The sequence below is a fragment of the Aulonocara stuartgranti genome (genome assembly GCF_965226115.1).
Source record: "Aulonocara stuartgranti genome assembly, chromosome: 22".
Classification (NCBI taxonomy): Eukaryota; Metazoa; Chordata; class Actinopteri; order Cichliformes; family Cichlidae; genus Aulonocara; species Aulonocara stuartgranti.
In genome coordinates this window covers 21,652,491-21,675,469 of record NC_138957.1, presented here as the reverse complement: position 1 = coordinate 21,675,469, position 22,979 = coordinate 21,652,491, and the positions used below count along the sequence as shown (strand labels likewise).

Genomic DNA, 22,979 nt, shown 5'->3' with positions numbered 1-22,979 from the left:
ACAGTCAGACTCCAAACTCCACCATGGCCAAGACCAAAGAGCTTTCGAAGGACACCAGGAAAAGTATTGTAGACCTGCACCAGACTGGGAAGAGTGAATCTACAATAGGCAAGCAGCTTGGTGTGAAAAAAATCAACTGTGGGAGCAATCATCAGAAAATGGAAGACATACAAGACCACTGATAATCTCCCTCGATCTGGGGCTCCACGCAAGATCTCATCCCGTGGGGTCAAAATGATCATGAGAACGGTGAGCAAAGATCCCAGAACCACACGGGGGGACCTGGTGAATGACCTGCAGAGAGCTGGGACCAAAGTAACAAAGGTCACCATCAGTAACACACTACAACGGCAGGGAATCAAATCCCGCAGTGCCAGACGTGTTCCGCTGCTGAAGCCAGTGCATGTCCAGGCCCGTCTGAAGTTTGCCAGAGAGCACATGGATGATACAGCAGAGGATTGGGAGAAAGTCATGTGGTCAGATGAAACCAAAGTAGAACTTTTTGGTATAAACTCAACTCGTCGTGTTTGGAGGAAGGAGAATACTGAGTTGCATCCCAAGAACACCATACCTACTGTGAAGCATGGGGGTGGAAACATCATGCTATGGGGCTGTTTTTCTGCCAAGGGGACAGGACGACTGATCCGTGTTAAGGACAGAATGAATGGGGCCATGTATCGTGAGATTTTGAGCCAAAACCTCCTTCCATCAGTGAGAACTTTGAAGATGAAACGAGGCTGGGTCTTCCAACATGACAATGATCCAAAACACACCGCCCGGGCAACAAAGGAGTGGCTCCGTAAGAAGCATTTGAAAGTCCTGGAGTGGCCTAGCCAGTCTCCAGACCTCAACCCCATAGAAAATCTGTGGTGGGAGTTGAAAGTCCGTGTTGCTCAGCGACAGCCCCAAAACATCACTGCTCTCGAGAAGATCTGCATGGAGGAATGGGCCAAAATACCAGCTACTGTGTGTGCAAACCTGGTAAAGACCTATAGTAAACGTTTGACCTCTGTTATTGCCAACAAAGGTTATGTTACAAAGTAATATAGTAATATAGTAGTTGTATTTTTGTTATTGACCAAATACTTATTTTCCACCCTGATTTACAAATAAATTCTTTACAAATCCTACCATGTGGATTCATGGATTTTTTTTTTTTCACATTCTGTCTCTCACAGTAGTGTACCTCTGGTGCAAATTACTGACCTCTGTCATCATTTTAAGTGGGGGAACTTGTACAATCGGTGGCTGACTAAATACTTTTTTGCCCCACTGTATATCTATAGGTATGTTGTCTCCTCCAGGCGGGTCAGTCTGCATGAAACTGTGCAGGAACGTCATCATCCGTCCAGCAATTATTAGCATCTTTTTAAAAAAGAATTTAAATCCTAGTTCTTTTGATTTTTTTTAAACGGTTTTTTACGGTTTCCATTTCCATTGTATCACACTTAATGTATGTCACCCATACATCACTTAACAGTCACTGCAGCAGAATTTTGTTTGACTCCTCACTAAATACAGAAAGAATAATTTGGAAAAATAAACAAAATTATAATATCACTGGAATTAAGCTGAAAATAACACATTTTTAGCGCAGGGATTGAGTCTCCTAAATTGGCAGATCTCACCATGTTGGACTCGAGTGGTCGAGGGAGTTGATGAGACATCTTAAATTTAAGAAATGAAGATTCACTGTATGTGGGTCCTCTGATAAATTTGAGAAATCCTGACTATATAAAAATCAAACTTTAATGACAACTATCCTGTTTATATGTAAAAGCAAGCTTTTTTGTGACAACACTTTAAGCCTGCCTCTTTGCAAAATCAAAAGTTGCTGTGTTTGTGCAACCTGACTGTATACAAGGCAGCCTGCAACAGTTCTCCTGTGGACTGATGGTTACTTAAAGATGGTTTTTTGGAGCTTGTGCAGGTGGTTTGTTCCCAGGACCAATGAAAGAGTGTATGAATTTGCTTTGATTTGCTACTATGACAGGTGTCCTGGGCATATAGAAGTGCCTGCAGAGGCTCATGGGTATAGCAGTATGTAGAACAGTTTGTCACAACAGCTGGCAATAAAAAGTATGAGAAATTAAAAAAAGAAAAAAGAAATAAGGGTGCAATAATTAAAAGCAATGACCTGGAGATGAACCTACAGTGCTGTTACATGATCAAGTGGACCAGGAGTTTAGAGAAAGTATTTTGGAACCAGTGGTTAAGAGTCAAAGAGTGAAAGGCCTGAAAAATACCTGCGTCTCATTTTAGCAATATGGTTCAATAAAGCAAACAACCGAAAACATCTGAACTTTACTTTTAAATAAATAATAAATTGCACTTTTGAATTATACTGATCAATTTAAAAACGGCAAGATTAAAAAAGTCGAACACAAGCAGTCACAAAACAGCTGGATCTAAAAGAATTTACTAATGATGTAGATAAGACAAGCATCAGTGTGGCATTCATTGATGAAGTTTAAAACGGGAAATATATGCGAGAGAGTGATTGAGGGAGCGAGCGTGAGCTTATCAAATTAACCAATCTGCCACACTGTGACTCAAATGAAAATCACAACAGGATGCCGGTGCTTAGAGCCCCAAAGCCTCGGCTCTGTACGCTGTTCAGCGAAACTAAACTGGACGCTTTTGTGTGATTCAGTGTGGAAACCATGATGGTTACAAACTGTGAGAATGGTATTGTTTGAAATATGCAAGTAACAAGTATACTGGACCAAAGCGTTGACTTATTATTGTGATTTTTTTTTTTCAGGTTGAAGTTCTTAAATAAATTACTTTGCTCTCATAAAAGTCTTTGCTGGTCTAAAGCAATTTCTCATCTGCTGCGAACCTCAAATTGAACCGATATAAAACTGATTACTTAGGCTTTCCTAGTTCAGTGAAATTTAGCCAATAAAAGGTCGTATTTATGGCCTTTGTTGCACTGTGCGTTTGGCCACATCATCAAAGGCTTTTTCTGAGTGTATATATTATAGTAGCACCAAACTAATCTAGAACGATAGTCATATTCAGCATTTCATATGTTAACTGATATTTAGAGCTTGTTAAACACCTCGCATGGCTCTTAAAGCCTGACATTGTCATTCCTCAAGTGGAAATCTTAGCGAGGAATAAATGAGTAAAAGCAGGTGCTGCTAATAGGAAAAAGTGCACCACAAAGCAATTATCACGAGAAATGAAGCAAAATGATTTCAGCGGATGTCACGAAGGTGGAAATTTACCCCATCAGTAAACCAGATGATTGCATTAGTACAACCGCACAACCACAAAGTGACAAGCGCTCAGAGCCAACAATCACCTTCTGCACCGACTGAGGTGGATTCATCATGTGGTTGTACGGTTTACAACTGAGTACAAATAGTGTGTGCAGGTGCACATTTGTAAGGATGGTGAGTGTAACTTGATGTTTATGAATGCGTTAAAAATCTCTCATGGTGAAAACAAGCTCTTGATATGAAAAGAAATGAAAACTTTAGCACCATTTGTTTTTCACAGCGTCTTTAAATACTTTATCGTAAACTTATTCATCTTATATCTGTTCGTTTGTCTTTTTCTGTGGTAATTTTCTGCATAGGAGTCAGCAAAACTGAACTTTGAACCTCGATACATGACGACCACGGTGATTCTCCCAGTTTTACAGTATCCCCCGTCTGTGGCAGCATCACCCTTTAAGCATAAGGGGAAAAAATGTTGAAATATATGGCTCAAGCTTTCCTGCAGAAATTAATTATGTAACCTATTGTAGCATACCTCCAAAGTTCACGGTGCATGAAAAACTTAATATGCATGGCCTTCACCTTTACAGGCTCATAAAACTGTAGAGTTGTGCTTAATTTTTTTTTTTTACTTATTTTACAGTGTGACAGAAATAATTTATTAAGACCGGCATATGATAATAACACTCTGCTTGGGAGAGATGTTAAAAAGTTGGGTTTGATGTCCACTCGCACAGCCGCAGAAAGGTCAATAATATTTTTTAATACGCCTCTAATGATATTCATGTTCTTAGTCATCACCTTTAAATTAGATTTTGTGAGGAGCAATGGAATTAATTCCACCGTCTAAAAAAAATCTGAAGTTATGTGCGTCTGTGTAAAATACGTTGCCATTATCAAGATATAACTGAGTAGACATATATATGGATAGATAGATAAAGGCTTATGGGTTAAAAAATACTGCATGCACTTTTGCGTTAGAGAGAGTTTGATTTCGCTCAGCCCTGCAGTTTTTTTTCTCAGAGTGAAATGTAGCAAAAACAGTATAACACAATCTGTAAAGGCAGAACTCTTTATTTATCAAGTGGCTCTCTGGCACATCAAGTATTGTATTTAATACTCTGTAGTACTTTACTGTCACTCTGGATGTGTATGCTGTTGCTGTTTGACCTACATCTCAGCTGTGATGTTTGTGTGAAAATGAAAAAAGGTAAAAACGCCACTTTTAAATGCTCCCTCACGCATGTATCACAGACTGGACTCATCAAGTCAGGGTTGTGCGTGTTCTCCGACCAGGGCAGGTCTGGCGGCCCTGCCTACTACTTGATTAGGCCACTCTGACAACCCAGCAGCCTGGTAAGGTCAAGCCCTACAGAGTGTCAGAGAGGTGGGATGATGATGTATCTCTCTGATGTCTCCGTTTTTACCCTCTTGACTTTGTTGTTTTTCTCTTTACTCTTTTTGCCCATCTGTTGGGGACGCGTCTCCCATCAGAGCTGGACATCTAGAATGTTAACCGTCTGCGTGCCTGCAACAGAGCATTGCTTTGTATCGTCTGCAAGTAACAAACCGAAAAGAGACTTGGTGGATTCAACGCCTGCTTCACCTACTACACCTGTTGGTTTGTCTGACACACAATAGTTCTTGTAGCATTTTTTTTTCATATGTTTCAGAGGCTAGTTGTACAAAAACAAAGTAGTCACTTAACCGTTGCTATGTGGTTAATGTCTTACTAGATGTCTCACGTGTTTCATGTGAAAATAGAGATATAATTTTTCACATATCTTAGACAGACTTTTCTTTGCATATTGTCAAAAAATGTTTTAGCAAAATGTTAAAATAACCTAACTGCATTTTTTTCTAACATGTGACATCCTTTGTATTAGTTTTCTACCGGAGAAAACTTGGTCTACACATGGTAATGAAAGGCTGTTTGGGATGCTAGCCCAGTGGTTGGGCTTGCACAGGTATTTTGTCTCTTTTCATTCACGTTATTTATTCACTGAATTAGAAACAGGCTGCGTTTTTAGAATTTAAACGATAGAATTATATGAATATATACATGTAGGTCTATAATTTAATGGTCAAGGACACAGTTCAAATCTCACTCACCTCCACACAGCAGACCAAATACTGTGTCACGTAGGCGTTAGTGTTGGATTGCTGCTTACCCCCAAATGACAGATGTGTAATCCACAATCGGAAAGGGATTTTTTTGATTTTCACAGGGTAGAGAATTAAAATTTTGATTGCTATATTTAATTTTTTATTGAATAGACTGGATACTGAATAGACTGAATACAGCAGCGCAAAGATTTTCATCTTTTAATGCCAGGTTTGGAGCTAGGTATGTGGTTATAGTTTATCCATTATGCCAGACCTTCCCAAAGTGTGGGGCCCGCCTAGGGGGGGCACAGAGCCATTGCAGGGGGGGGGGGGGGGTATGAAAAGGGGGAAGAAAAAGAAAAACAACGCTTGGACACTGCTAGCATAATGGACAGGTTTTTGACAGGGTGCCCACACAAACGCAAAGCATGCGATGAAGCATCGCTGAATATGTTTCCAAACCAACTTCATTCTAAGCCAAAGACTAGAAAATATGGTGAAGCAAATTTTCCCTTTGGCTTAACCTGCACAAGTGCCAAGGTAGGTCTCCCCTGCAGATTTGGTTTTCCCTGTGTCGGGAGCAGCACTGGGCTGTTCAAATCACAGACAAACAGTGTCCCACATTCTTGATTTTTAGTTCACAAAAACTTCTCGTAAAGACTAACTACTCCTGACATGTTGGAGATGTTAGCTCTTTATACAGTAAAGTTACAGCGGGATACAAATAACATCAGGCTGATCCTGCCACGATTTGTTCCCTCGGTTCAAATCCCGGACAAACAGTATCCGACAGCTGTTTATGTTTTTGAACCCATTTTGCACAGAGAGGCATTTTTTAAGAAATGTATTGATAGCAATGTTAAATATTATTACACAGGAAAAGAACAACTACACGTAAAATAATTACACCGTGACTTCTCTGCCTTTCTAAATAGTATTTATTTATTTATTTATTGTCATTGTCAAGAACAATGAAATTGCGTTTGGGGCTTCCATACAACCCAAAAAAAAGAAGAAAATAATAAATACCCCTTAAAACCCAAGTGTACATATTTAACCCAGTGTGACTCCAATGCAATAAGACAATCCTTAGCAATAATGTTCGTAGAAATTCAGACAAAGACCTGAGAAACATGACAAAATACAACAATGCAACCCATTCAATATTATTGTACTGTGAGATATGATATCAGATATGATAGTTATCTATTTAAGAAAGAGGGGGGAGGGGGCAGGAGGGGGAAGAGAATAAAGATATGATGCACCAATGCAGACCAGTTCATTGCTATTAAGAAGTTGGATATGGTTATTGTCCGTGAGAGGGGGGCAGAGAGTTCAGGAGCCTCACAGCCTGTGGATACAGGCTGTTGGCCAGTCTGGATGTTCTGGCCTGTATAGACCTGTACCTTCTCCCTGAGGGCAGCAGATGGAAAAGGTGGCGCGCAGGGTGATGTTGGTCCCGCAGGATACTGTGCACCCTCCTCAGACAGCGAGTGGGGAAGATATTACTGATCTCTGGCAGACTTGTTCCAATAATTCTGCCAGCTTCTTTCACCACCCGCTGGAGTGCTTGCTGATCGGCCTTGGTGCAGCTGGGGAACCACACTAGAAATCCATACGTCAGAACGCTGCTGATGGCACAGTTGTAGAAGTTCAACATCAGAGATCTGGGAATGTGTGCGCTCCGCAGTCTCCTCAGGTAGTAGAGGCGCTGTTGGGCCTTCCGTACAACTGAGGTGATATGGTTGCCCCAGGACAGGTCCTCGGTCACAGTTACCCCCAAGAATTTAAAACTGCTCACCCTCTCCACCGCCTCACTGCCAATGAAGAGAGGCAGATGGTTGTTATGACCCCTCTTCCGGAAATCTACAATGATCTCCTTGGTCTTTTTGGTGTTTAAGACCAAGTTATTGTCGTGGCACCATGACTCTAGTTTTTGCACCTCTGTCCTATAGTTTGTCTCATCATTGTTGGATATAAGTCCGAGCACTGTAGTGTCATCTGCAAACTTAACAATGAGATTGGACGCGCAGGAGGAAATACAGTCATGGGTGAAGAGAGTGTATAGCAGAGGGCTCAGAACACACCCCTGAGGGGCACCGGTGTTGACCACAAGGGTGGAAGAGGTGTTCTTACCCATTCTGACACTCTAAATAGTAACTGAGTGCGTGTAAAACTTGTTGATAGAGACAAAATACTGTCACTGTTAATCTGAATATCTGCCATTATGCAATTCATCTCATGTAAACAATAACGTGGCGCACAGCGTGACGTACCTTTGACGTTGTGTGCGTTTACGTGTGGACGAAACAGCTGCGTTTTCAAAAACACCCGTGTAGGTGCAGACGTAGCGTAAAAGAGTTAGTAGTTTATTTTCTTACTACCTGTAATTTATTGCAGATTACTTCTATTTACTTATTTACTTAATTGTTTACTAAATGTTTGAGGTGTGAAATAAACTGCAGTGGAGCAAAATATGGGTGTGTGTGGTTGGAGGATGTGTTTGTGCGTGCGTGTGCGCACGGGGGGGGGGGGGGGGGGGCGCGAACATTTTTCTTGTAAAACAAAGGGGGCCTAGCAATAGTTTGGGAACCACTGCATTATGCCATGCACAGGCTTAGTACTTTACATGCCCACAGGATGCTCACACCGTGTATTCATGAACTTACATGAACTGCATTTTATCCCCAAAACAAAGAGGTGTTCTTTTCTCCCGGGCGACTGCAAGCGGTTTGTAGGTGAGAACAGCTGCTGTGATCCAGATGTTTCGCCCTAAGCCATTCATCCTACACGCTGCTTCTTCTGTAGGAGCGTCTCTTCCTGTTAGAATGTAAGCGGGCATTTCACCTGCTAATTTTGCTGATGGCGCTAGTTGAGCAAGTGGTCGGGGGATTGGCTATTGTCAGTGTGACCTCAGCAACAGTTTCCATCACGTCTGAAAGCAAATGAAAGCAAACTGCATCTTAACATATCCACACGCCTCAGATATTCAGTGAGTAAGGATACAAAAGGATGCCACTGTGCCAGATTTCTCTCGTTTCCCCTCTTGGTTTTGGTTTGCGCCTTTGCGTCAGCGTCTCCATATGAACAGTGAGAGAGGCTAGAAGTTTGTGCTGTGTGTGTGTGTAGCAGCAGGTGTATATGTGGGGAGCCGTGCATGGGTGTGTGTGACTGTGCTCAGGTGGCAGATACCCTCGGTAAATCATTTCAAATCCATTTATTCAGAAGCCTGTGTGCAGACGACACCTGCACAACGCTGCCAAAGATGTGCCACAATGTCAGCTACTCCGTTTGCAGCTCTGACCCCACCGGCTGGCGTGTGCATGAATGTGCACATGTTTATGTGTATGCATGCTATGTGCTGTGTCTAGTAGTATTCAGTGTTTGTCTATTTATGTTAGGGTAGGTGACTCTGTCAAATGTGTCTTATTCTAAAAGAGAGAGAGAGAAAGGAAAAGCAGCAGGGGAAGACTATCTGAGTGGCTGTGTTATTGCTGTGTTGCTTTCAATGACTGCCGCCTTATATCTAGCATCAATCCCGAGGATAAGTAGTTAATTTAATTACTTTAATGAACAAACTGATGCTAAAAAGGAGGAAGCTTTGGTTCCTAAATAGCAAATTAATTTTTAAAAACCGCTAGAGATCAAATTAATGTTATTTTTAGCTCGGATTTATACTTTTTTTTTTTTGATATGACAGCTGTCTTAATCTGTGTTCAAAATGAGTTCGTTTGCGTGTGTCGTTTGCACGGTGACAGTCAGTTGTGACAGTTGTAAAGTGTTCTTGAAAAAGCGCCCGACGTGGACACTCAAGGCAGCCAGACGAAAGATTTGCGGGCTGTGATGTCTGTGTGTCAAATTACTTATCTCGCTAAGCATATGCTGGCACTTCAGAATCATATACTTCAAACCGGGATCCTTCAAAAGCATCAAAACGGACTGTCTTATTCAACACATCAGTCATGTAGCCAACAGCAAAATGAGCGAGATGTCATTTGCACTCGACAAAAAAAAAGAAAAAGAAAGCTTCCGGAGACATTTTAAAGACGCTCTCGATGACTGTTTCAATTTGGAAAGAGCGGTAATGATATCGTCTCAGCTGCCTTTTGTGCTTTTTTTTTTTTCTGAAGATACAAGTACAAGACTACTTAGATGTGCACTTCAGCTAAAGCTTTGCCAATTATTAATCTGAGTCCGGAAGACAATTAGTAAATCACTGCAGCACCCATTATCCAGCTGTTGCCCTAGATTTCAGGATTTTGTTGGGTTTTTTTGAAGAGTGAGGCAATCTCAGGGTCAATTTAGCCTGCCGCTAATGACAAAACACGAAATAGTGATCCACGCTTTCAAACTTTGCACGCGCTTTGTGCCAATAACAAAGTCGTCTTTTGTTTTGAAAGTCTGAAATAAAATTATACAAACAATAATGACCCTCCTGCTAGATTATAAAAAGAAAAACAACAAAAATGTCTTTGCCAAATGCGACTGTAGCGATCCCCCTCCTTACACCTCAGCTCTCACAGCGCACCAGTCCTTGAGCTCGGTGCAAATATCTCACTTGGTTTGTACTGTTCCAAGTGTTGCAGAGGGCTAAACTATTTCATACTGCGTTAATTGGCCAGTGTCATTCCTGACGTTTGAATAAACAGAGAAAAAGAGGGAAAGCTGAGACAAATGGTGGCTAATTAAAGTGGTGTGTGTGTGTGTGTGTGTGAGAGAGAGAGAGTATTACAGAGTGAGAAACCAGCTGACAAAAAAAAGGAGTGACGAAACACCCCGTCTGACAAAAGCAACTACTTTTTTTTGTGATGGAAACTTAAGATGAATAGAGTAAAAAAAAAAGAAAACATTCTGCTTTCTTTGAAATCCTCTGCCTCTCTAATTGGGTTTTATTTAACGCTGACTGAGGGAGAAAGGAAAGTAATGATTTGCCACGTATTAAGAACAGGCGATTTTTAAGCCTTTGGCTGGAAGTATTTTTGAGAATTGTCATTAAAGAAAACAAAAAAACGTGTATAGTAGAGCCATCTCTCTTCTCCTGACCCTCACCGCTGCAAGCAATCTGATAAAACTCCCAGGAAAACTAATCTTAAAGAAGAGAGAAGAAAAATAAAGAGAAAGTAGGAAGTAGGTAGAGAAATGTTTGAACTCCCACCCAAGGGGGGACTCTTGTTTTCAGAGGTAGTGGGTTGGTCCGCCACATCATCCCCTGGGGGAATTCTCCTCCTCACCATTTCTCTGCTACTCTACAGTAGCCTCACCTTATGTTACAGTCCCTCTCCATCTCTCCTTGTCTGTGTGTGTGTGTCTGAAAGACTCACATGTGTGGGTGCGCACACATATACAAACCTTCAAACACTCGCCCAGCCCCCCCATCTCGCTTTTCTCACATTTGACCACTTGTCAGTTGATGTTTATGGGCCATTGTTTGCAGTGCTGATGATCATTGTCACCGGTTGATTCCATTACACGTAGCTCTCTGATGGATGGGGCCTACCCTGGCGTCCACTGATACGGGTGTCCTTGACCACCGGGGCAGACGCAATGAAGAAAGTAGGCATAGAAGAGGAGACTTGATCCTTTATTTAATTTTTTATTCACTAGGAAGTGTATCTCACGATCCGATTTTATGAGTGATTTCCAGGTGGGAGAAAACATTAAATGATTTCAAAAACTGTGGGCAAAACACAAAACGTGACAAAGTTCAACGCTTTAATAGCTGATTGGTAAACATACCAAAGAGGAAATGGTGGAAAACACACAGAAAATACAGAACAAATCACACATCAAAGCATTTTCTGATCTGATGACAGCCCTTTTCCTTTGGCAGTGCAGTAGCTGAGGTTTGGTTTACAGTTTGTACACAAAAACAACCTGGAATTCGGGGTTTGGGTTAAAACAAAACAAAAAGAGCATGTAGTGAAACGGGAAAAGCGCTGTTTTGGATTAGCATGACTACTTCAGTAAGCATTCACAGACATTGTTATTTTAATCAGAAACACAAATGCTAATGGTAGCAAGCAAAGCCTTTGATTGTATTTGCAGTTTTTACAGTTTTAGGAAAAGATGGTGAAACGGATTGCCGCACACCTTTTCTATAACATAAACCAGGTTTATGCTTTGCTCAGAAAAGGAATATATTATTATATAATATATTAATGTATATATTTAATAAAGTTTGGGCCCATGCCAACATCACAGGATCCTGCTATTTGTCTTGGGAGACCTGCATACTGCATGCATGAAGTGCCAGGGCCAGCACCTACGACGTCACACCACACGAGCACATGTGAAACCAGTATACAGTATGCTCCAGCACACAATGAGTCAAAGCACCAGCCAATCAAGATCTTAGAACAGTGGTCCCCAACCCCCGGGCCACGGACAGGTACTGATCTGTGATTCGTTTGGTACCGGGCCGCGAGAGTTGAGGCTCGGGTGTGAAATTTATGGTTTTTGGGATTTTTATCAGTTTTTATCTTTATTTATTTATTATTTTTATCATTAACTCAGTTTCCCTGGATCTTTTCCCGTTTTCTGAATAAATCTTTTTTTTTTTTTGGTACCGGTACTGGTTTTATTTTTTTGTATTTGTATTTAAGCACCTTAAATGCTTAAATGACATAAACCAGTCCGTGGCGCAAAACAGATTGGGGACCGCTGTCTTAGAAATCTCAAATTTGACCAAAAAAAGGTATTTGTAAATGAAAACAAAGCTTGTTATATATTAATTTCTCAAAATGTTTGTTTTAAGTGAAAAAAATACCACCATGGCATCTAGAGCAGGGCAATATGACCAAAAATATTTATCACGATATACATTTGAAAATTTGCGATAACGATATAACTGATGATATAATTGACACTAGACAAAATACTTTACAACTCCTCAACTTTATTAGTGCAAAAAAACCCATCAATGTATTTTCACTTAAACAAGCAGCTGTTTTTATGTGGATTAAAGTTATATAAAAATTTAACAGTGCAAATGCAAATTTCTCGCTGACAGTTTAACCAAAAGGCATTTCCGGTGGAAATCGGCCGACATATCCTCAGCATAACCATGTATAATATCCACAAAACTTAAAAAGAGGTTATACACACACAATACAGTAATATTATGTTGACGCACAGTACGTATCACTCCGCGAGACTCCTGCCTACGATAGCTGTAATGCTCCGACAGTCCATCAAGCGGTGCGGGTTCGTAGCTTAGCAAAGTCGTACTGAAACATTTGACAGATTTTTGAGCGCCGTGTACCACATAAAATCGTTTCGAGGTCAGTAAACACAACCAGAATTCATACATAAACAACACGGGATTATAAGCAGGGCTGCACATAAGTGGTCCGCAGGTGCGCATTCGCTGTCAAAATAAAAGACGCGCACCAGATAAGAAGTTGCAATGCGCGTTTCCGTACATATAAAAGGCACTGTTGTTGTCCGCTAGAGTGGGATTTTCACAGCATATTCTGCACCACATCTCTGTGCGTTCATCATTTGTTTGAAGCCAGCTCACATGCTGCAACCACTTTTCCGAGAATACGCACTTCTTTCGCGGTTCGGACTCCTTCTGACATTTCTTTGGAGGTGGAGGAACACCAAAGTAATTGCTTAAAGGAGCTTGCTTCGACATCTTTAAGAGTTCTAAACAAATGTCTGTCCTCCTCCAGAAAATCTTATGTACGCAAACGCGCGTTGCACCTTCTTATCTGGTGCGCGTCTTTTTTTTTTTGACAGCGACCACTTATGTGCACCCCTGATTATAAGGGGCATTGTTGATTTTCAGAAAAATCAAAAGATTGATTTTAAGTGTGCCGTATTTTCCAAAAAACACGGTAATAACGACGGCCTGCTAGCATGCTCTACCAAAAATATTGCTTTATTGTGTATCATACGGACGATAGCTAAACCAGCTCCACACCACTGAACTTGCAGCATTTTTACAAACCAATTCTGGTTCATCCAACGATCCGCTTTCGCCCTTCTCATTCTCTGTCACCGCCATGCTTTTTCCGCCATGTGCGTATGAAAACAAAGGCACTGCGCATGCGTGTTTTACCCATATTCTATTGCGATATTTCATTTTCTTACCATTACCCAACATTATACCGGTATTACCGTGAATGGTATGATATGGCCCAGCCCTAATGGCATGTTTGGGGCTTTCTGCTTGAGTGGAAGACGCATGAACTGCATGGACATGAACAGCATTAAGGTTTTGCATGCAGAAAAATTGTATTCAATCATTTAATTGTATAAAAGACACATTGTATTTGTCATGGTCCTGGGTCATTTTGGCCCAGCGTTTTGTGTTTCCTTGAAGTTCATTTTTGTGCTTTGTGTTTATTCTGATTTTGTATTGGTTTAGGGTTGAACCTGTAGTTTGGTGTGTGTGTATTCAGCCCTACCTGTGTCTGTCCTTGGTGCTCTGTTCATGTCCCCGTGTTGTGTTGTAAATCAGTCTGTGTGTTCCTGCTTTACTTTGAAGGCTCATGTTCTGGATTTCCTGTTCTATTTTGAAGGTCTGTGTCTGTTGTCATTGTGTTCAGCTTGTGTCCTCCGGTCCTCATGTGTATTAGGTTCAGCTGTTCTTCCCTCCTGTGTGTGATTACCTGATTACCTTGTGTGTGTGTATATTTAGTGGGTGTCGGTCTGTGTTCATTGTCGGCTCGTCTGCGTTCTATGGTGTTCCTGTCTCTGCGTCTCTCTGCCCCGCACCCCTTTTGTATGGTCTCAGGTTTGTCATTTAGTTCTCCCAGTTTAGGTTTCTTCAGTTGTTTTGTCATGCCTCACTGCCTGTTTCTGCCATTGTCACTTTGTAAATAAACATCACTCGTATCATCAGTCACTGCTGCATTTTGGGTCCTCCCTTTCCTCCACACCACACGGCTCACTCCGCCAGCCGTGACAGTATTTGTTTTCTTGGTGTGCATTTGTGGCATTTCCTTTCTTTTAGGGTTAAATGCACATTAAAGAGCTGGGTGTGCTTAATGGTACCCACCTGGTTGTGCCTACAGTAGCTGCAGTTTTAAACAAGCAGTATATTTACACATATATCAGTGACTAATGCACGGCCACTGTACGTCTCTGCAGAACAATATGGCTAGTCTGTGAATTGTCAGATTGCTAAGCTCAAGAAGCAAAATGTTGGCTCTTTCCTCAAGAATCCTTGCATCGCTTTAAACAAACTGCTTTCCTTGGCTTAATAAAGACTTAAACTGACATGAGTGATGGAAGAGACTGACATGCAATCGAGCTCTCTTAATTGAGTTTGATGCTCCCTGATTATGACTTTAATTCATATAATTAAAAAAAGTTCACATGGTAGTTGTAGTAATTTGTGTTGCTTTACTCTGGTCTTAATTACATTATCGAAGTGAGTGTAAACAAACTGTCTGTGGTCTGGCCTCTTGCGGTGCTCCAGTGTCACAAAATTATTAGAAAATTTCTCTGCCACCTCGCTGAATTAGCGCTCGCAACTCACCGAAACCGATGAGCCAGAAGCGACGCCATCGCTCAGGAGCCACACATCACCGGCTGACGACTGCAATCACTGATGGGAGAAGACGGGCTTGGATTTAACCAGGCTGCCGCCAGGATGTAGTGTCAGTGAGGGATTGGCCATGAAGGAGTGTTGATAGCTAAAACATTTACCGTGAATCCAGCTATAGTCATTTTTCACACGGGCGAGGCATCATTGATCAGGACGATATCTCGCGCAGGGGAAAGTGTAGTTAAAGGCACATGTTTAACAAGCTTCACCGGCATTTTCCAAAAACGGTCACAGAAAGACTTACCATTAATATTCTGAGCAAAGACAGAGCCCCTTTCCATTTCTCAGATCTGTCTTTTGTCAGAGCGCTTTTCTTATAAAACACCTTCCTCGTATCGGACGACGTTATCATGCGAGATTCTGCTCTTTGATGTAGAAATTAGCTCCGCTTTGAGTCCTAATGATTCTTATCTTTTACTATCATCCTGCCCGTGTCCCTTTAAGACAATGCCACTGTGCAATAAGAAGGAAAGCCCAAGCCTCCAATAACACTACCACTAATGGAATTGCAATATGCAAAGCTATGCTAATTTTATGCATACTGTCAACCTACATAGTGGCCGTTCTTCATCCGTTTCAAAAGATGCGACTGCAATTAGACGACAGCTGATTGAAATCATTTGCCTTTTTATGATTCCGTTACTTTTGAGAGCTGACAGTGTGTTGTACAATTCACTGACAGTATGTTTTCACCGCACGCACAGATTAACTGCTAATATTGACCCTGACGCAAACCAACGGGTTGTACATTTCAAACGAGATGCTCGCTATCATGCCGGTTTGCGTGCGGTGTGTCATTTACCGTAGTCCCTGATTACCTGGTGATTTATGCTTTATATAAGGCTCGGGGAGCTTTCAAAGACACACGTGTACCATACCTTTACAGTGACTTAACATGTCTGAGACAGAGGAATTGAAATGATAGTTTAAGGGCTGCAGGGAAAAGAGAAGACTTATCAGTTAAGACTTGCTTTGTATGTAGGATATTTTTTCCCCTTCTCTCCTTGGAAGGCAGGGTGCAGTTGATGAATTCTTAAGCAGATCTTGCTGATAATTGTATTTCATAACTGTCATGCGGAGAGGGACTGTCCGCTGAGAAGCTATTTGTGTCACTGCATCTCTCTCTCTCGCTCTGTCTCTCCCCCTCTCTCTCTCTGCAGCCTCTTCAATAAAACTCAAATCACGACAGAGATTGTTAAGTCTACCTCCAAGATTATTAAATCCAAATGGAGAATTTATGGGTGACACTTCATAACAATTAATCTGAGATGCTTGATTAATAAAGTTTGCCCACCCCAGCCCCCCCTCTCATTCTCTTCTTCTTCTACTTCTTCTTTCTCGCCCTCCCCATTACTAAAGTTGTCCTGTTTGAGTGGGATGGAGGAGGAGGGGAAGAGACGTACGGGTGGCAGGATGGTTGTCACGGACGACATGAGTGTCATTCTTTTTGATTAATGGAGCATTGTGACCCCGCCCCTAACCCCCCACCACCACCAACACACACACACTCACACACGCCTCTTTCCCGAGCATGCCCACTCTCACCTCTGCTAGGGCCCCCCACACATCCACCTTCAATAACAGGTAAAAATAGATGTGGGCCAAGTTATGCTCTCCCATTTACTCCTTTACTAGACATGATTTGATGGTGAGGGGGGGCAGAGATAGGAAGGACAGAAAGAGACAAAAACTACACAAAGGGCAGGAAGATGGAAAGAAGGATAGAAGTGAAAAGGACAAAAAAATTTAAAAAGATGGACCTGTTTAAAAAAATCTGAGAGAAGGGGTGAAATGGTTAATAAATAAGGGTAAAAAGGAAAAAAGCAACAGAGGAGACAGAAAGACAGGATTTTTTGGAGAATGTCACCTACCTAACCTTGTCACCATGTTAAGTCAGCTGTGATTAATTAGTTGAATGAGACTGAGCAATTAGGTCAGGAGTTTGGGTGTGTATGAGTATGCGTGTGTGTGTGTGTGTTCATGCATAACTTTTATTTATTTATTTATATCAAGACCATTTTATTGCCAAACGACAGAATCTGGGAACAGAAACACTTTTTCTCCTTTATTTGCCTCCCTGACAGCCGGTTTCCACTGCTCACACGCTCCGCTTGAATCGCAGACACGTTTAAGTAGCGAAAGCCCATGTACAATTTCAGGCACTTTCAAAAACACAACGTAGATGTTTTTGCATTAATCATCTTTGAGATTTGTACGTCTCCACGTGCAGGTTTGCTGAGATTTCAGGTTTTGCTGTAGATTTATTTACAGCTGGTGCTTTGTTTGCGATACATAAAACCGAGGCAAACATCTCGATGCGCGAAGGTTCTGTGACGTATTACGGCTAAACTGTGGCCCTAGATTCGTTTAAACGAATGTGAGGATAAGAAAACCCTGGGACAAATCCTTGAACCAGTAAAGGCTTACAAAAGATCATATTTAACAATGATGGCTATATATTTTCCTTTTTGCAATTAAAGAGTCCCTCTGTGTAATTTAATGCTTCTTTTCAAGTGTCGGCTCCCCTGAGACTTGGCCTGTAGCTATGCCATCGCTCTTGGTGATTATCATTAATGAATGTCGGCGAGGACCATCCCTCAATGTGACTAGGGAGGAAACACAAGCCCTAATTAAAGGTTCCTATTCATAAATATATGCCTCAAACTACACAGATCGACCGGCGCTATGCACACAAGTCATGTTAATGTCAGAAAAGCACCTTTTTAAGAGCATTTTCTCCCTTAATGTACGACACACCAGCTGCGGTGACAGATTTTAGCAGCCGAAAGCCCCGCAGCGAGGGATGTGTGCAATATGAGATTTGCAGATTTAAATTCAAGAGTAAAAGGAAAAGATTAGGACGCCCTAATTTGACACACGAGAGGACCTGATGACAAAAATGCTCGATTTCTATCTATCTATCGTCTTACTGCCCGAGTTAGCATTAAGATGTAGTTCTTGCAGACTGCTTTACGTTTTACCGCACGCGGTTGAAAGGAGCTCATTGTGCTTAGAAGTCAAAATATAAAAAAATTCACAAAACGAAATGTTATACAGGTTTACATGACGTCACTGGAGATGAAAGTAATCCCGACTGCTTGTGTACTCTCGCTGAAAATCATTTTAAATTGCTCTAAATGTGGACTGACGACTGCTCTCGTAAATCCAATTGGTTGCGTTGTCACACCAGTTTCCCAGACAAAGCTACTGGTAATTGTTATGTGAAGAAGATAATGTTAACACTGAGGATAATATTCCACATTCTGTCTGAATGTTCTTTTTTCTCCCCCCTCCCTCACTGACATTCGAAAACTCTTGTCGGAAAAAGAGCTGGGAGAGACAAACATTTGGCTGCTTCTCTTTCCTCCTTAATGGCTGAAAAATGCTAATTGGCGCGCACGTGTCAAGGAAAACAAAAGGCAAGGGAGGAGGAGAGGGAAGGAATGTGCGTGTCAGAGAGGCTGGTATTTTGAAATGTGAAATATGTCACTTTATTCAGCCAAGTTGGGACGGATTTTTAGCAAGGTTGTTTGAGGAAGTGGGAAATCTCGTCGTTTACACCGTTTGCCTGAGTAACGTTTGACCCGTGGTGGTGTGTAGCGTTTAAATAGGGTTTTTTTTTTCTTTTTTTTTGGGGGGGGGGCATCCTGATGCTCTGCATTTACTTTGCTCATACTTTGTTTCCGCCACAGCTAATGTAAACACCCTGAAGCGGCTCAGTTCAGGTTCTGCATGCTGTAAAATAACACCTCGAATCCCTCCGAGACTCCAATCCTTTAATAAACTTGCATCTGTCACCGCTGCACCGCACTTCATCACGTTCTTCGTCCAAACTGACAGAATCAAAAAAAAAAAAAGCCCAGGTGGGGATTACAAACCTTTAATTGCATTGTCAAAACTACAGCAACACATTTTTTTAAACTCTTCACTTTAAACAAGTCATGGAAAAAGTAAATCTCTATATCAAAAATATAAAAAAAAAAAACCCTCTCCTTCACTCCATACTCACACTTGGCATTTTAATTATGCAGTCTTATCTGATAGATGTGGAGATATATCTCGTGTCAAAGTTAGAGCCTGTTCTTTATTAATTTTTTATTATATATTCTTATATTCGGGCTGTCAATGATTGTCGGGAATCTGATAGGACCCTTCATTGATTGAAGATTATTCAAGATTATGAGGAGAGGTATTATCATAAGCCGTGAGCTTTCAACATTCGAAATCTTAACTTATTTGAACGATTCTAAAAGCAAAGATTACACCCTATTTCAGTCCACTATAAATGCGTTTATGAGTCCAGCAGTGTGCCCTGCAGACAGTAACAACACCCCCAACAGCAAATCTGCAGTGCACTTATCATACTTGTATGCCAGCAGAGCCCAAACCTTTTGACATCAGAGGTCTTTGGCTGCAAAAAGCTTGAACGGTTAGCCACAGGCCAAAAATATGCAACGCCACATTAATTATTTATAAATATTAAGAGGAAGGCATTAAATTCATGCTTTTTTCCAGCAGGATTTTTTTTTTCCAATAATCTTTGCCATTAGCATGATTACATAAAATAGATCCTTAAACTGAAATGATAAGCATAGATTTTTCAGAATAAAAGCACAAATGAATGCCTAAGGGTAACAGATATGTTTCTAAAATGTGAATAAAGCAATCCTGCAGATTATGTTAGTCTCAAAACCTTTTTAGTATTAATAATTTATCCGCTGATATACATTTATAGTTCTGGTGTGTTAACTATCATTTAGCTTATTATTAAACTAACGGTTGGTGTGGTCCATTGTGTAATTCATCAAATGGGAAAAAATTACAACAATTCCTTCTTGAAGTACTAAAGACATTTACAAAAAAATTTTTTATCTCTCAGATATATAAAAGTTATACTTTTTGTATAAAGTTTTTTTTTTTGTATAAAGTTTCCCATTTAAAACAAAAATCAAACAAACTGTAAACTAAAGTGGCACAGTTTGCCTACGCAAATACAAACTGACACTGCCCACCCTCCCCAAAGTAAAAGTAAACAAACCGTGTGTGGCCTAAACACATATTTTTATTTATTTATTTCATTTCGATTTTTTTCCCCCAACAATGCTCTCTAAGATGCTGACTACGATGACAAAGATGATAACAAATGGAGCACAAGAGTTGAAATAGTACTGAAGGAAAAGATGAAAGAGGGAGAAACTAAGAGGATAAGTGGAAGACAATGGATGGATGAATGGATGTTTACTGTGTTGTGTGTTTGAGTGCCAAGTACGAGGGTACTGTGCACAAATTTGATCAAAATGTGAAAGAACAAACCTCAAGGCATAAGTGGATTTATTCACTTTTTTAACAACTTTAGATTCTACAAAAATGTATTAGACGGCGTACAAAACTAGGTCTAAATAGTAACAGAGCCCTGCTGTTGAGCTCTCTTATCAATAGTATAAACTGAATTTAAAAATGACCATTACACTGCCTGGAAACAGTAAACAAATACACATATAATTTCCTACTTTTTCCTCAGTGTTCTTTATGTATACGCCAGTCCGGCATATAATTCACAGATTACTTTTGACTGCAGCTAGAGCAACAACACAGTCGTTATTAAAAGTAACAGCATTCGCTCGGCAAAATAATTGCGTTTGGCATTATTTGGTCATCTGAGACTATCAGTGTTTTCAAAGTGCCTCACCTGATTTGACAACCCGCAGGACTTGTTTGCATTGTGATCCGCTAGACTGTATAAACAGCTTTGCTTTGCATCATCATGTCAGACCTAGAAAGAGGAAAAGGAAGGAGACAAAAGGAAGCAAAAACTATAACGTATGTAGATATACACAGAGGCTGCATGGATGTTCTCACAGCTCTGAGAGGCTATCTCCATGCAGAAAACGCGTGACATGTCATCGTGCTGTCAGTGAGCTGTAGTTAAGTGGAGGAAGGTGCTTTGTGTGTACAAGTTGGGGGTGGGAGGCGGGAAACAACTGTTTCTGTGTTTGGCAATTCTCGTTCGCACACATGGACACGAGTGGCTGAATCACAGTTAGAGGATCTACTATAGCGAGCAGTTTGGATCACAATCTCCAAATCGCAAGACACCGACTTTCACTTGTACACCTAACGCCCTATATGTTAGGTGAGAGGTTACACGGAGAGGGGCATTTATTAAAACGCGCGTGTGTGTGTTTCAACAGGCTGTTGAAATTCAGCTCCAAGGTCACTAACGTATACGCGTCCTCAAACAAGATGAGGGAATAAGAGAAAAAGATGGGAAAAGAAACAATACTGCAGCGTCTCAGTGCATGTGCAGGGATGTTTTAAGTGCTGAGATGGCTCTGTGCCCTTTTCCCTGAACCACACGTCCCCACCCCGGCCTCAGATCAGCTCTTGCACGGCCGTCTCCTCTCTAAGCCTTTTGCTGCCCCTCCGCAAAATTCTTACAGATGCAAAAGATCAAAAGTTAATGTCAATTAATCTATTAAAAAAAATTTTTAAACAACTATTACATTCTTTCTATTTCATATTTCATCATTATTGACTCAATTCAGATTAGATTTCCGTGACCTCTTTGTAGCATTTTAAAGTTCAGCATATATCTGAAAATGTAAAACTGATCAAACTTTTGTTTTTCATTATACTAGTATTGATGCTTATTACTGTTTTTTAGCAGTGGATTAGTTTGTGGCGGTGGCTATGCAGCCAAACTGGTTCTATATTACTGCATTAATAGCTTCATCACAAAACACAGCAATGCAGCATAAACATATATAAGAATAAGCAAAGGTAAGATGTTTACTAGTTAGTTAATGGCAACAATCAGAATTATTATAATGAGGATAACATATACTACAAAACAATAGATATTAAATCATTACATTTGTTTTCCAGTAAATGTGTGTTCACGTTCAAAAATGTAGGAAATGAAACCTACTAATCAGTCTAAATAAACAGAAATGTGTGTGTGTGTGTGTGTATTTATATTCCACAGCTGTGTTAGCTTTATATGAAAAGCACCATAAGATGGAGAAAAGCAGCTCTCCTGTCTGTCCGCAGACTCTGAGATGGAAATATTAGTGACGTAAGTCTGTTCCATCAATCAGCAGCCAGGCAGGGACAGACAGATGTTGGGGCGGTACTTGGTATTTCTTTTACCATATAATAAGCCACCTCAGACGTGTTCCCTGCGCAGATTAGGAGTTCTGCAGACAGATAGGAGGCTTGCTCCAAAATAAACTCGTCAGTCGAGAAGCAGAAAACTTCTCTGCTGTTCGTGATCCATACTTACTACCCGGTCACTGTGAAAACGCCAAATTACCTGAAGGATAAATTAGGAAACTCACCCGGAATTAGTCAAAGCGGGAGTGGAACGGCTGGGAGATTTGTTTTGGGGTTTTTTTTAAATCCAGTTTCTTCCTTGATCCGGTCCAAACCCTCTGCTTTACAGCCTGAACTGAAGCCGGTGTAGCTGGATGAATAATAAGTCCGACGCCTGGCTGCAGACGGAGCGCACACAGTCTGTGCCAGATTTCATGGCATCCAAGTTATGCTGTGATTATCACCGCACCCTCTATCGGGCTCAGTGTAAAGCAAATTTCAGACTTTTCCTCCTCTCCTTCACCGTGCTCCTCGGCGCTTGCCGCATCAGTCGGCTATACCATGATGCCTCATTAGAAATAACACTAGCCGAGATTGTGTGCTCTTTATAAACACTTTATGGTGGATAATAGTTAGGATGGAGTGTAGGCTATTAATGGAGCCTCTTGCGGATTCAGAGCCCCTCCCCTTCCCTCACCAGAAGCCCCACTTTAAAAAGGTGTAACGAATCGATCTTCAGCCTTCTTTGTCCCCCTAAAGAGGTCACCAAAAATATCCACATTTTTTTGGTTTTGTTTTTGCAAAACTTTGAGACCAAAAACTGACAAAGGAAATGCTGCAGCAGCATCTTATCTAGCTGAAAACTCAAGTGCAAACATTATTTTTTCCTGTTCTCCAAGTAAAACGTTGAAAGAAATTTATATTCTTATACATTATTAGAAAAAAAACCCTCCAGATTCCAAGCAGCTTGTAGTTGAATTATTGTGTGTTTGATGCTT

General features: G+C 41.0%; 1 protein-coding gene and 1 long non-coding RNA gene across 2 annotated transcripts in view; one reads left to right on the top strand and one right to left on the bottom strand.

Moving 5' to 3' along the window:
• Positions 1 to 4,831: 4,831 nt before the first annotated feature.
• LOC309698081 (teashirt homolog 1-like) overlaps positions 4,832 to 22,979 on the top strand; it is a 50,255-nt gene continuing 32,107 nt past the window's right edge. The window contains exon 1 of the mRNA XM_082520355.1: positions 4,832 to 4,848. The gene's annotated coding sequence lies outside the window, so the exon portion shown is untranslated. The remainder of the gene's footprint in view (positions 4,849 to 22,979) is intronic.
• LOC309698082 lies at positions 6,937 to 22,921 on the bottom strand. Its single transcript, XR_014274008.1, has 3 exons — positions 22,227 to 22,921; positions 20,579 to 20,662; positions 6,937 to 7,150 (listed from the first exon to the last, which is right to left on the bottom strand). It is a non-coding gene; the product is annotated as an uncharacterized lncRNA (long non-coding RNA).